This window comes from Lithobates pipiens, unplaced genomic scaffold (genome assembly GCF_037356315.1).
Source record: "Lithobates pipiens isolate NorthernLeopardFrog02 unplaced genomic scaffold, aLitPip1_a1.2 Scaffold_7, whole genome shotgun sequence".
Taxonomy (NCBI): Eukaryota; Metazoa; Chordata; class Amphibia; order Anura; family Ranidae; genus Lithobates; species Lithobates pipiens.
The window spans coordinates 7,528,299-7,540,798 of NW_027507892.1; the positions used below are offsets into that span (position 1 = coordinate 7,528,299).

At 36.8% G+C, this 12,500-nt stretch overlaps 1 long non-coding RNA gene across 1 annotated transcript in view; it reads left to right on the forward strand.

The window, feature by feature from the left end:
- The window catches only part of LOC143959318 (uncharacterized), a 6,534-nt gene extending 4,147 nt beyond the window's left edge, over positions 1-2,387 (forward strand). The window contains exon 2 of the long non-coding RNA XR_013270205.1: positions 1,737-2,387. This is a non-coding gene — a long non-coding RNA (uncharacterized LOC143959318). The remainder of the gene's footprint in view (positions 1-1,736) is intronic.
- The last annotated feature ends 10,113 nt before the right edge of the window (positions 2,388-12,500 follow it).

A 12,500-nucleotide genomic window follows, 5' to 3' on the forward strand; every position in this document is an offset into this window, starting at 1 on the left:
TGTGTGCCCCCCCCCCCCCCCCAGTATAGAATTGTCTCCATAGTATAGAAGTGATCTTCCAGTATAGAATACCCCCTCCAGTATAGATATGTCTCCCCAATATCGAGGTGCCCCTCCAGTATAGAAATGTCCCACCAATATAGAGACGTCTCCCCAGTAAAGAATTGTCATCCCAGTACAGAGATGTAGCCCCCAGTATAGAAGTGCATAGAGGTGTCTCCCCAGTAAAGAAGTGTCATCCCAGTATAGAAGTGTAGCCCCCAATATGAAGTGCCCCACCAGTATAGAGATGTCTCCCCAGTAAAAATGTGTCGTCCCAGTAGAGAAGTGTAACCCCCAGTATAGAAGAGCCCCACCAGTATAAAGGTGTCTCCCCAGTAAAGAAGTGTGATCCCAGTATGAATGTGTAGCCCCCAGCATAGAAGTGCCCCACAGGTATAAATATGTCTCCCCAGTAAAGAAATGTCATCCCAGTATGAATGTGTAGCCCCCAGCATAGAAGTGTCCCACAGGTATAAAGATGTCTCCCCAGTAAAGAAGTGTCACCCCAGCACAGAGATGTAGCCCCCAGTATAGAAGTGCATAGAGGTGTCTCCCCAGTAAAGAAGTGTCATCCCAGTATTGAAGTGTAGCCCCCAGTATGAAGTGCTCCACCAGTATAGAGATGTCTCCCCAGTAAAAATGTGTCATCCCAGTACAGAAGTGTAACCCCCAGTATAGAAGTGTCCCACCAGTATAAAGGTGTCTCCCCATTAAAGAAGTGTCATCTCAGGATAGAAGTGTACCCCCAGTATAGAAGTGTCCCACCAGTATAGAGGTGTCTCCCTAGTAAAGAAGTATGATCCCAGGATAGAAGTGTAGCCCCCAGTATAGAAGTGCCCGACCAGTATAGAGGTGTCTCCCCAGTAAAGAAGTGTCATCTCAGTATAGAAGTGTAGCCCCCAGTATAGAAGTGCCCGACCAGTATAGAGGTGTCTCCCTAGTAAAGAAGTATGATCCCAGGATAGAAGTGTAGCCCCCAGTATAGAAGTGCCCGACCAGTATAGAGGTGTCTCCCCAGTAAAGAAGTGTCATCTCAGTATAGAAGTGTAGCCCCCAGTATAGAAGTGCCCGACCAGTATAGCGGTGTCTCCCCAGTAAAGAAGTGTCACCCCAGTATAGAAGTGTAGCCCTCAGTATAGAAGTGCCCGACCAGTATAGAGGTGTCTCCCCAGTAAAGAAGTGTCATCCCAGTATAGAAGTGTAGCCCTCAGTATAGAAGTGCCCCATCAGTATAGAGGTGTCTCCCCAGTAAAGAAGTGTCATCCCAGTTTAGAAGTGTAGCCCCCAGTAAGGAAGTGTCCCACAGGTATAAAGATGTCTTCCCAGTAAAGAAGTGTCATCCCAGTATAGAAGTGTAGCCCCCAGTATATAAGTGCCCCGCCAGTATGGAGTTGTCTCCCTAGTATAGATGCCCCCCCCCCCCCCCCAGTATGAAAGGACCCCCATCCGGTACAGAAGTGTCCCCAGTATTCACTGGCCGGGTCTTATGTTTGAGGAGCGGCAGTCCCGGCTCTCTATAGGACAATGCAGGACTTTTGTGATCCATAATATATTCCTCATCTCCAGATAAGAGCTGAGATGAGATTCTTCTCTTTCTGCGCTCCTCTCTCCCCGGCGCTCCTCTCCTCTCTGCGGAGAAGATATTGAGACATAAAAACGTTACTAATTCTATTTGCCAACAATTGTGTCCATAGAACGCCGGCGGAGCCGCTCCTCGCCGGATCGTCGGTGGTGGGAATGAAGAGCTCACAGGAGGAATCTGTCTATTGACTTCCCGAACAATGCGACACATTACACCTGCCAGAGAGGTGTCAGCGACAATCTACCATAGGAACACATTGTGCACGCTGCTATACGATTTGTTTAACGTTCCCTTTGCCATAGAATTCTCTTTCTTCCTTGTACATACAAGCAGATCGCTCAGAAAACGTGTTTAAATTGAAGATCGGTCCATTTTCTCCATTGTGTCGCATCGTCCATCTGTCACTTTGTATACAACTTTTCCATCAAAAAAAAAAGTCTTATATTTTCTTCTTCGAATTGCTAGAATTTATGTATTATTATTATTATTATTATTATTATTATTATATATTTAGAGAATATCTGGATTTTAATTTTTTATATATATATATATATATATTTAGAGAATTTCTGGATTTTTATTTTTACCTGTTCACTATATTTGTATGTAGATTGTTGTCCATACACGTTTAGATTGTCCTGGGTAAAAGACAACGTTGAAGGTTTTGTATGTAGATTGCTAAATAAATGTAAACGATGTACATGTTATATTAAAAATGTTCTGATTCCAAAAAAATATATATAAAAGATTTTCACAATCTGAACGACTTTTTGTTGATTTGAGGCTTCTGTGTTGTTGTCATAAGGGAATTTTCTTCATTATCCAATCAAGTTCAAGCAAAAAAAGTTAGTTTTTTTTTATTCATCATTATTATTATTATTAATATTATTATTAATATTATTTTGTTGTTCGTTTTTATTATTATTAATAATAATAATAATAATAATAATAATAATAATAATATTTTGTTGTTCGTTTTTATTATTATTAATATTATGGTGGTAGGGGTGATTAACTATAAATCAGTTGAATACATGAAAATCTGTACCCCACAAAAAAACACAATTACCCTTCATGAAAGGGTATCTAAAGCCTACAACAAAATGTGATAGTATTGTAGCTTACTTGTTCTTATGGCGACAATAAACTTTACAACATGATTGTACAGTCTACTTTAGACACACCATCACCTATGTAGTGCAAGGGCCTGCCTGATATAACACAAATGCACTTGATATGAGGTGTGTCCCCCTATTCCATACATTTGGTAAGTTTAAAGGAGGTTGTGCAATCAGATTGTATAGTGTATGGCCAGATTTAGATGTGCTGGATGCCTTCGTTTTCCTTTTATTTCACATATTTTCTCCTTTATTTTAACCTGGTAGTCACTTCTTTTCCTACGGTGACGATCCTACTGAGCAGCGTTGTCACCCTAAGACAGAGTGGGGGGGGATTTACTTAAACTCAGAATTTGGTGCAGTTATGCACGGTAGCCAATCAGCTTCTAATTTCAGCTTGCTCAATGAAGCTTTGACAATAAAACATGGAAGCTGATTGGTTTCTATGCAGAGCTTCACCAGATGCGTGTATGCTCCAATTTTAGTAAATCTCCCCCCAGAGTGTGTTTATACTGCATAATAATGTGGGGTACATTTACTAAAGACAATAGGCTGTTCACTAGGCAGGTGATGTTGCACTTTAGTTAAGTTAAGTTGGACTTTGCAAGGGAATTTTCTCTAGAGCTTAGTAAAGGAGTTGTAGCTCTGCTGACTTCCATCACCCAATCAAATAAAAAAAAAAAAAAAAGGATTTTTATTATGATTATTATTAATATTATTATTTTTTTAAATTGTGTGTCTATCTTTTTATATTTGAATTTAGCATTAGACAGATAGATAGATAAATATCTATCTATCTAGATATCTAGATATATATATATAGAGAGAGAGATAGAAAGATAGATATTAGTAGTAGTAGCAGAAGTAGTAGTAGTAGTAGTAATAGTAGTGTTAGTATATATTAGTCATTTTAGTAGTATTAGTAGTAGTAGTATATATTAGTCATTTTAGTAGTATTAGTAGTAGTAGTATATATTAGTAGTAGCAATAGCAGCAGCAATCCTCTATATTGTAATTGTAGTATTAGTACTACAACAATAATAATAATAATAATAATAATAATAATAATAATAATAATAATTAAAATCGAAATAATAATTGTGCTTCGCAAGGGAATTTTCCCCAGAGCTTGGTGAAAGTTCACTTTGCAAAGATTACCCAATCATGTACTAGTTAAATGATGATAATAATAATAATAACAATTATTATTATTATTACTATTATTATTATTATCATCATTTAAACTTGCACATCATTGTGTATCCTTTGCAAAGTGAAATGTCACTGCATTCACTAAGCTCTGGGGTAAATTCCCTTGCAAAGCACAACTTCACTTGCAAAGCCAACAGTCCATTGGCCTTTAGTAAATCAACCCCTGTGATAGGACTACATAACTCCTAAACATGGGGAGGTGTTTTGTAGTCCATGGAGATAGCAGGGAGCAATGCAAACTCATAACAACCCAAAGGCATAACGTGCAGAAGGTTATCTCATAAGATTTCTGGCTGGAAAAAAAAAGCTACATCTTTTCCCAGTATATATAATAAAATTCTTTATTCTCAATAGCAAAAAATGATATATTGATTTTTTTTTTTGTTTAAAGTATAGGGGAGCAAAGGAATCATTTTATTATTAGAATGTGTGCTTACACTTCAGTGTTCATTGCTAACACCTACAGTGCCGTCCTAACAGAGATGTTATTTTCGATTTATTTAATCTAAAACATTCCATGATCTGTCCTGCGATCTATAGAGATTGTTGCTTCTGCATTGCACACACACTACATAAAGCCTGCTGTAATTAATGTCTGCTCTCCTGTGCAACTCTGCTCTGCCTCTGCTAAACGTCGCAGCGCCACCTTGCTGCCATATGTGGAATGGCCATCGAGGGAGAGGTAAAAAAAAAAGGATCAATTCACAGAACACTTGTGAATTTTCAATACTCTTACTTTTCAAAATCAGACAGCTAATAGGACTCGACATTCAGAAGTAGTCCTTTACCAGGCACTCTAGAAAACATTCCCTTTTTTTGTCAGCTGTACACACAGGGAGTTCACCTAGAAAAGATGAAATACAGAAGCCTGTTCATTTTTAGTCTCTACTAACAGGATGATGTGATCAAAAGGAGTTATTGGACGCCAATATTTCTAGGCAATATAGACTCTGAAATTACATTTTTTTCCCAGCTAATAACCGAATTATATTAGAGGCTGGAATCGATGCAAAAATAAAAGGGCAATAGATAGAGGCCGGTCTATGGGCAGAGTAATTACCCTGCGTCACTGCAACAGCCAGATATATCTCTATCCTTTTTTTTTTGCACTAATAAATCTATTTTCATGGAAGTGAATTCAGCTGGCAGGTTTATGTTGTTCGATATGAGAGATAATTAGCTTGGATAGCAAGAATTCTTAGAAAAAAAGTGAAAAGTTTGCAGGCTGAGATCTAGGTGGTGGAAGTGCAGAAATGGTGCTTGAGAATAATGAATTTATAATAATAATAATAAATGAGTCTCTTCTAAAATAACTAAGCCTTTCTCCAAGACTCTAAGATAGCAAGAGGATCTTTCTTTCTTTCTTTCTTTCTTTCTTTCTTTCTTTCTTTCTTTCTTTCTTTCTTCAGAGTGCAAAATCTGTTACAGCTCTGCATGGTAGCCAGTTCCTAACTTCAGCTTGCTCAGTAAAGTTTTGACAAAAAAATAATTAAAAAACGCTGGAAGATGATTTCTATGCAGTCTCCAGTTTTAGTAACTTCTATGTGTCTGTCTTTATCTAGATAGATAGATAGACAGACAGATAGATAGATAGATAGATAGATAGATAGATAGATAGATAGATAGATAGATAGATAGATAGATAGATAGATAGATAGATAGATAGATAGATAGATAGAGAGATAGAGAGATAGATAGATAGATAGATAGATAGATAGATAGATAGATAGATAGATAGATAGATAGATAAATAGATATAGTAGTAGCAGTAGTAGTAGTAGTATATATTATTAGTAGCAGTAGTAGTAGTATATATTATTAGTAGCAGTAGTAGTAGTATATATTATTAGTAACAGTAGTAGTAGTATATATTAGTAGTAATAGTAGCAACCAACAGTAGTAGTAGTAGCAATTCTGTAATAGTAGTACAGGCATACCCCACTTTTAAGTACACAATGGGGTTTATTTACTAAAGCTGGAAAGTGCAAAATCAGGCTCACTTCTGCATAGAACCCAATGAGCTTCTAACCCCAGCTTGTTCACTTAAGCTTTGATAATAAAACCTGGAAGCTCATTGGTTTCTATGCAGAAGTGAGCCTGATTTTGCACTTTCCAGCTTAGTAAATAAACCCCATCGTGTACTTAAAAGTGGGGTATGCCTGTATTAGTACTACTACTATACGAATAATAATCATGGTAATTTTATTTTATTTTATTTACTTGCACATTAACGGGCATTCTTTGCAAAGTAGTAGTAGTATCAATCCTCCATATTGTAATTGTAGTATTAGTAATACCACAATGATAATAATATTAATTATGATGATGATTTTATTTTTTAACTTGCACATGGTTGGGTATTCTTTGCAAACTAGTAGTAGTATCAACCCTCTATATTGTAATAGTACTTTTAGTACTACAATAATAATAATAATAATAATAATAATAATAATAATAATGTTATTATTTTATTATTATTATTACTGTTGTTGTTATCCAATATTTTATTATCAATATCACTGGACGTCATCATCTATTTATAATCACAATAAAAAACAAGAAAACAGAGATAGAGAAAAAGAAAGGATTAAGAATAAAATAAAAAATATATATACTTTTTGCATTTAAAAAGAAAAGTGACATTTTCAATCATGTTATAAATAAAGCTATAGCATTACAGGAGAATATTTTAAGGCTAGATAAAGGGAAATGGGTGTCTTGTAGTATGTAGTAGCGAGCTCCTGCAATGAAATCAGACCCCCCCCCTTCTAAGTGGTAGAAGAATGGACTTCCAGGACTCCAGTTCTGCAGTTCCTCTTCCCAGAGCTCGGTGCTGAGAGCAGCCAGTGAATTCCTGAGTTTTTGGCACACTCTCTCTTGCGTAGGAAGTTGGATGTTGGGATCCCTGCTACATTCATACCAAGAAAAATGCAAAGCAAATAGGTTGGGTTTGTATTACAACTATGTCATAATGTTTCGCTCATGCAAAACATGTAGCCAGAGGGGATTGCTAATGACTCAAGGTTTGAAGCAAGAAACACAAGGCAGACACTTGCAAGCCATTAGCACACGGCAGCACACACTGAGCCTGCCTAGATATTATTATATAATATTGTTACACGATGATGAAACAGCTCACTACTAGCATGCCCTCAAATTACACCAGCGCTAATCACAACACAGCACACAGCACACCAATGAAAGGCACAAAACCAGGAGTTGGTTTGTTTCATTTTTTTTTATTGTTTTTAATTTGCATTATGAACTGTTTCTTTAAAAAAAATAAAGTAAATTAAAAATGAACAAACACATTCACTAAAATGATGAGGGTAATTATTGATTTATTGATCTTTTAATGCTGGTTATTGTTTAATCCGTCAATTGAAACAAAAAAAAAATAATAATAATAATAATAATACCTTGATGTGTTGGACCCCTTGCTGGGTGTATGGTGTGTGCTGACATATCATAGTACCTCTCCACTGTATTTCAATGGACACAATCATCCCTTCCTGGCCCTGAAGGATTACTGCAGCTCCACTGCCAATCTGTTTGACTAGATGTCTGTTTTGTTAAAGAATGGATGAATAAAGAAGACCTGATCTTATATAAGTTGGGTCGATTATAGGAAGATCAGCTAGAATATTTATAAATTGTATGTGCTTTTTTTATTTTATTTTTTATTTTTATTTTTTTAAGGGAAGGCAGTTATTAAAAAAAAAAAAAAAAAAACTATCCACTATTGCACAGCAATCTAAATTGAAGCCTCAATATAGATAAGTCTTGTTCTATGCAGAAATATATTACATGTTACAACAATTTCAGTCATGTTCACCTGAAATGAAGTGTTTATATCCAGAGTAGATAGTGAGAAGCAAAAGGCATATTGAAGACCAATACTGGCTGCTGGAAATGGCGAAATGATGAGATAAGAAAGACTGCCAATGCTTCTCTATGAAACAAATCACTTTCAAGTTCTTGCCACACCCCAAAAAAAAAAAAAAAATCTCACCCCCAAATATATCAATTCACATATCTACTTCCCTTCATAATACCAATAAAAGCCTTGGTACAGACACTACATTTATTGAGATGCATTTACTGAAAGACATTTATGTGTATAGGATAAATATATACTGTGGACAATGATTATTATTTTTTATTTTTTTATATAGGAATCAACATTGGAAGGAAGCCACAGCTGTCAGCCTCTTGAAACTAACAATATCACACATTTACAAGGACATTCCTATTAATATATATTAGGCTTCCATAGGCACATATTGCAGCACATAGGCGGCACATGCACTGCAATCACTTTAATTAGCCATTACATTTGTAGATTGGAAGATACCACCAGCTTCCAGAAAATGGCTCTGAAGAATACACTTTAATCACCCCCCACAAAACACTGGGATATCACACATGAAGAAATACAACCTTTCATGGTCATGGGATGGTTATTAACCCCCGAAACGCGAGCAACAGTCCCAGTTGTGCCAATGAGATACACAGGTGTGTAATGGTAGACAAAGCAGGGGGTGCTCCCAAAGGGGTCATTTTATCTCAGCCCGGGGAGTTTGTGCTTTCACTATACAGCCAGGTTATGGGAAATTGAATTGTATCGTAAAAAAAAAAAAAAAAAAGGTTAATTTAGTAAATCGCACTTTTTTTTTATAGAAAAGTAAGAGCAGAGGAACAAAGTTCAGAAAAATCAAGGGTCCTCAGTATTCCAAACTGTCACTGTACACGGAGTTTATTACGTGGGGCGGATTTACCGAAGGGAAATAGATTGTGCACTTTGCAAGTGCAGTTGCACTCATTTTCCTTGGAGCTTAATAAAAATGTGGTAAAGCTCTGCTGATTTCCATCATCCAATCATGTGCTAGCAAACATTTTATTATTATTATTATTTTTTTCTTTGCATCTAATTGGGTATTTGCTTTACCACATTGCTTCTACTAAGGAAAATTAGTGCACTTGTGTAAGACCAGTGGAACCCTGTTATTGGTAGTGTGATTTAAAAGAGTCAGGTTCACAAAATTAAATGCCAGATTACATACTGTGTACATATTTTAATTATATATATATATATATATATATATATATATATATATATATATATATATATATACGGAAAGATAGTTAGACAAATAGATAGATAGATAGATAGATAGATAGATAGATAGATAGATAGATAGATAGATAGATAGATAGATAGATAGATAGATAGATAGATAGATAGATATAGATATATAGTTATATATATCTTATATATCTATATCTATAGATAGATAGATATGTGTGTGTGTATTCATTCCTTCTTCTGAGAAATAAAACAAACCATGTATTGATATTCTGATTAATAACTCCATTACTAAAAATTTGCAATAAGGGCAGCTTGCCTGCAGCCTGAATGCAGCTTCCAGCAGTCCCACCTGTGACTCTGGTGACACAATTCTAGTGACAACAGTTGCCTATATTTTCAGAATGGCTATAGAACCCAATCACAGACACCAAAGGTGTCCCAAAGGAGACCCATGGGGTCGATTTACTAAAACTGAAGTGTGCCAAATCAGGTGCAGCTCTGCATAGAAACCAATCAGCTTCCAGGTTTTATTGTCAAAACTTAATAGAACAACCTGAAGTTAGAAGTTGATTGGCCACCATGCACAGCTGCACCAGATTCTGCAACCCCAAGTTTTAATAAATCAACCCAAACTGTGTGTTCTACCCATCACATTTGCCCACAGTCCACACTTGCATCCACCTTCTCTATAATCACTGCACAAGTTAATTATTATATATTATTAAATATAAATAAATATATATATATATATATATATATATATATATATATATATATATATATATATATATATATATATATATATATATATATATATATATATATATATATATATATATATATATAGTATTTAATAGCTGGCCACACATCAATGGCTTTGTAAACGCTCCCGGGTTTGATACAGAGCAGTGTGCTCCATGTATTCTCCTGCTTATATGATGTATCGTGTGCCATAGAAATTCTATTTATCAAATGATCATTCCAGGCTGTGACACACCTGCTAACATGCTTAACCTATTGACACCTTTCTCCCTGCGTGGAGTCACATTCTCTTTGCATTTAATGTGACTTGCTCTGATAAGACGTACTGTTTCCTCTATTGATTAACTGGGTATTAAAGATAGCAGAATGCTCTATTCATAGGGGAGTTTCAGCGCTGGCTTTAACGCACTGCTTACAGGAGTGCAGGAGAGGAGTGCAGGTGAAGAGGGCAGGCGAGGAGTGCAGGGGAGAAGGACCAAAGAGGAGTGCAGGGGAGGAGGACGTGTGAGGATTTGCAGGTGAAGAGTGCAGGGAAGAAGGACTGAAATGGAGTGAGGGAGAGGAGGACAGGAAAGAAGTGCAGAAGAGAAGGACAACAGGAGTGCTGGAGAAGAGTGCAGGTGAGTGGTGTAGAAGGGGGGAGAGGGCAAGAGAGGACTGGAGAGCAGGAGAGGAGGACAGGAGAAGAGTGCAGGTTATGAGTGTAGGTGAAGAGAGGGAGAGAGGTGCAGGAGAGGAGATTGGGCAAGAGAGGCGTGTAGGAGAGAAGTACAGGAAAGAAGTACAGGAAAAGAAGAGAGGTGCAGAGGGGTGCAGACGAAAATTGAAGGTGAGGAAAGCACCAGAGGAGGACAGGAGAGGAGTGAAGGAGAGGAGATGGGGCAAGAGAAGAGTGCAGGAGAAGAGTACAGCAAAGAAGTGCAAGGAGTGCAGGAGAGAGGTGTAGGAGAAAGAGATCGGGCAAGAGGAGTGCAGATGAGGAGTGCAGGTGAGGAAAGCACCAGAGGAGGGCAGGAGAAGAGTGCAGGAGAGAAATACGGAGACAAGTGCACCCACTGGGCTTGTGGTTTAGCAACCTTTGCCCTGGATTTTTTTTCAGCAAGCAGGAGAGATGTTGGTAGACGATGTAGTAGCTTCTTCATATTACTATTGGGCACATGGACAGTCTGCGTCAAAAGACTTGCAACACAGGAGGCTGCAACCTTATAGCGCAAACATCGGTGTAGTGCAGTACAACAGGCAACCAGAGGTCAATTCTCATCCCCCTGTCTGTACTCATTTGTTAACATTCGATCTTTCATAGGCTACACTTCAGCGGTTTGAAAAAGAATAGCAATGTATTATATAATATTATTATTATAAATAATATATATTATTATATAGTGTTTATTATAAGTATATAAATTAGCATGAGATGCCTTATCCAAAACGGACCCTACTGACACTTTTTCTCCACTATATAAATTAGCAGTAAATAAATAATAAAAAAAAAGCTTAGAATATACAAAAAAAAAAGTTTAAATGGAATAGTAATATCTAAATTATTTTAAACTAGCAGCATTAAAAAAAAAAAAAAAAAAAAAAAATATATATATATATATATAAACAAAAGCTAAAACGTTATTGCTAATAAATATCTGTAATTGCAACGATGCTATGATTTTAAAAAGTGGGGATGTGTGAATTAAACTGCATGCTTAATATGCAAGGAAGGTGCTGCTAACCCTCCCCAAAAAAAAAAAAAGAAGCCATGTCTGGCATTGACAGGGTTAAATGGGAATGGTGCGGGCGGGCATAAATGATGCCAAGACCGTATTTGCATGTAATAGATTTCTATGCAATTATCATCCAGCCAGATGTCTGTTGTAATGTGTTCGGGATTATTTCGGATTGTTTATACTATGATCACCGGTGTACATGTATATTAGTGTGCGCCTGTCTGACTTTCGGATGCGCCAAATTCCAGAGAGCGGTACAGATCGCTTTCAGCTGCTCCCCCTGACCACTCAAGGGCTCATCCCGCCCAAGCCTGGCGAAATTTGCCTTCAAGCAACTGGGTGACATTAATCAAATCGGCGCTGACAGACGAGAAATATTTCAGAGAAAGGTGGCAATTTACAACTTTGTTATTAGTTAAGAATAATCAGCGTTCTAATAGTCGTTAATAATTGTTTGAGAGGCTCCATTTGGTTCATTTCCCCAAGAAAAGGATTATTGCCCAATCTGCGACGGTTTTAGGTGGCTGGAGATAAAAAAAAAAAAAAAAAATGTTTAAGGGCCTTTAATGGAAATAAACGTCTTCCCTTCAGAATTGAAAGAAGGGGGAATCGTGTCAATCAATTACACCCATCATTGCCTGGACTCCACAACAAGCAAAAATACATAAATACAATCATAAAATCAACAGACTGAGAACTCCAATAATGGGCTGCTTCATCTGATTTCACTATCAACTGCCCATTAGACTAATAGGACCGAAACACAATGAGGGGGGGGGGGGGGGGGGCACCCCATACAGCTGAATTGGGCTCCCAAAATAAATAAGCAAACAAAACCCACAGGTCATATTCACATAGGTGGCATGTTACGTCAGTCTATATATGTAAATATAGCCTACACACCCATAAAAGTGATTTAGGTTAAAATAAATAAATAAATAAAATACTCATATATATATATATATATATACACACAC